The sequence below is a fragment of the Acyrthosiphon pisum genome, chromosome A1 (assembly GCF_005508785.2).
Source record: "Acyrthosiphon pisum isolate AL4f chromosome A1, pea_aphid_22Mar2018_4r6ur, whole genome shotgun sequence".
Taxonomy (NCBI): domain Eukaryota; kingdom Metazoa; phylum Arthropoda; class Insecta; order Hemiptera; family Aphididae; genus Acyrthosiphon; species Acyrthosiphon pisum.
This window is the reverse complement of record NC_042494.1, coordinates 82,305,898-82,309,084: the sequence shown is the minus strand read 5'-3', so window position 1 is coordinate 82,309,084 and position 3,187 is coordinate 82,305,898. Positions and strand designations below refer to the sequence as shown.

Here is a 3,187-nt window from a genome sequence, read left to right as displayed (position 1 = left end):
TTTTATGTCTGTCATAGTAAATTGAGAAGCTTCTACATTTTCTCCAATCTCTTTTGGTATAATTTTGTTTGGTTTATTACTGGTATCATCCACTGCTTTTCTCTTACAGACATTGTTTACAATTTGCCTAGCTATTATTGGCCGAATATAAGGTTCATGTATGTGAATTAAATGTTCACAATCATCATGCACTAGAACCTTATTTTCCGTGTACACTTTTGCTTTGCAATATTTTGTAATACATCGCCAACGAGTTGAACCAGTGGATTTGTTAACTGATCCAATACAAAATTTATAATTATTTAAAACTAATAATGGTTTTCCACGTTTACTTTCAATAAATTCAATGATGTCAGCCATTCTGTTACGGTGTGTGTTTTATAGATGGTTCAAAATCAAAAATATAGTTTTTGTTGACAAAATTAAAAATTGAATTCACGAAATACACTAAAATGTTATATTATATTTTACTGTTAACAACGCGATTAGGTTCAAAAGAAGTAATAAATTCAATAGTAAGTTATACTTTATCGAGAACGGTTAGAAAGCGACTATGCTGCTTATTATTATACAATAACGGTTTCGTACGTATCGTACAACTGTCAACTGTAACAATATAACTGATACAACAAGCAAGATTAGCAAGATAAATCGATAGCGTTTGGGAAATATCCCGATAATCAGTGATAAATTTATCAGTAAGTTGAAATTACGGTATGTTATATATATATCATTATAGTATAAATCGAGTATAAACTTCTTAATAATAGTAAAAAAAACTGTTATTATGAATCCTATATTAAAAAAAAAAATTATAATATGACTGACATGTATATGAAATAAAAATAAAATTATAATTTATATAATATATTAAAATATGACTGACATGCATATTGTATATATAATATTTAAGTACTAGACTAACTTTTTTGATTTGGCGGAAAAGTGAATTGGGGGAAAAGGGAAAGGTACACTTTTGGCGGAAAAGGGTAACTCCCTTTACCCTTTTTGGTGCACTCGCTATATTACAAAGTGATAACGGACGTGAATTCGTTAATAAAATAATATCTGAACTTTGTACTATGTGGAAGGATTTGAAAATAGTTCACGGTAAGCCAAGACACTCTCAAAGCCAAGGATCAGTTGAAGAGCAAACCAAAGTATAAAAAATATGCTTGCAACATGGCTTCAAGATAACAAAACAAAAAAATGGAGCAATGGCTTAAGATTCGTACAATCAATGAAAAATCGTGCATACCACCATGGCACAAAACATTCACCATATGAAGCGATGTTTGGTACACCCCCTAAAATTGGCTTAACATCTTAATTACTTCCTGCAAACATAATAGAAAAATTAAAAACCGAAGAAGAACTACAGGTTGCTTTAGATTCAATAGAGGTCCTTTCTAACGACAGCAAAAATAATTAAGTGATTTGTGGTATAGAAAAAGAAAATGATGAAGATCAAAATATAATTGAAAAACAAACAAAAACAAGACAAACATCAATTAACCAAAATAGGAAAGAGGCATTAAATCATCTGAAAATTCAAGCCAAAAAAATGACGGAAATGTCCGGAAAACGATTTTGTCAGGTAATAATAATTTATTAAATTATATATTATATCACTATTAAAATTTTAAAATACCTATATTTCAGTGAAAGATAACTTCTGCGAAATCGGTACGACCGAAGGAAAACTGTAACAACTATACAGTAGAAACCAATTTACGATTTGTAAGGAAAAATTTGTACAGATCGAAGACATACCGGGTAATTCAATTTCATTGCGAGAAGTAGCCCGCTGCTTTTCTAATTTAGGGGGACAAGGATATGATCGGTGTACTTGTCACAGGGTTGGAAAACAAATAAATGCTAGTGTCGAAAAGCAGACATGCTATTTAATTCTAAGTGTCATTCTTCTAAATCTTGTACAAATAAATAGGTAATAATAAAATTATAATTTAATTAGAAAAATTACAATAAAATTAGTAAATTTTAAAGTAATTTAATTTATCGTAAAATAGTCATAGTTTATTATAAAATGTCATTGAATTTAATTTATTAGAAAAATACCATAATGATATTAGTTAATTTTTAGAAATTTAATTTACTGAGTAGTGCTAAAGGGATAATGGAGGTTTAAAAATGTTTTAAAACTGTTAGAGTAATTTTTCTTCTTCTACAATGCGTATACAAGTTTGTTGGACCACTTTTAAAAGTTGTTGGACTCCAGAACTCAATATAGCGACAATTAAAAATGTTTAATATGAACATTAGGCGAAAAAGTGAAAAATGTAGTGTTAGAGGAAAATGGTGCTTTTAAAACTTAGGAAAGTTGTTGGAGCAATTTTTCTTCTTCTACGATGTTTAAACAAGTTTGTTGGACCACTTTTTAAAGTTGTTGGACACCAAAATTTAAAAATACAAAATATAAAATTTTTCTATTTAAATATTAGGTGTAAAATGAATAATGTAGTGCTAGAGGAAAATGGTGATTTAAAAACTTAGAAAGTTGTTGGAGAAATTTTTCTTCTTCTACGATGTGTAAACAAGTTTGTTAGATCCCTTTTTAAAGTTGTTGGACACCAGTACTTAATAATACAAAATATAAAATTTTTCTATTTAAAAATTTTTAATTGGCATATAATTTTTTATATGAACCAAACTTAACTACTGAACAGTGTATAAATTCAAAATATTTTTTTAGTCGGTGTCTAACAAAAGTCCAACAACGTCTTAAAATGTTATGTGTATATTTTTGGATCTGTTTTTGCTTTTCATTTTGATTTGTAGTGCCAGTTGTGAAGTTGGCACTACAAACTTTGAACTTGAATAACTTTTGAAATACGTTCCAACAAATTCCAACAAGTGTCCAACAATGTCCAACAATGTTATACGAGCATTGTTGATAGAGTTTTAAAGTTTTATTTTGCGTTTGTAGTGCTGGTCATGTAGTTGGCACTACAAACTTTGAACTTGAATAACTTTTGAAATACATTCCAACAAATTCCAACAATTGTCCAACAACGTCCAAAAAGTCCGAGTAGAGTTTGTTGGAATGGTTGATTGATTGAATTGGTTGATTGATGGAGCGGTGGCGGAGTCTTCGGTGGCGGTTGACCAATGAGAAACGGAGAAATGCTTATGTCACAGTACATGGCTGGTTGGAGGGTGGATGCAC

The 3,187-nt window shown here is 29.7% G+C and overlaps 1 protein-coding gene across 2 annotated transcripts in view; it reads right to left on the bottom strand.

The window, feature by feature from the left end:
• Positions 1 to 3,187, bottom strand: part of LOC100574565 — a 76,772-nt gene that overhangs the window by 24,788 nt on the left and 48,797 nt on the right. The gene's annotated exons all lie outside the window — the stretch shown is intronic.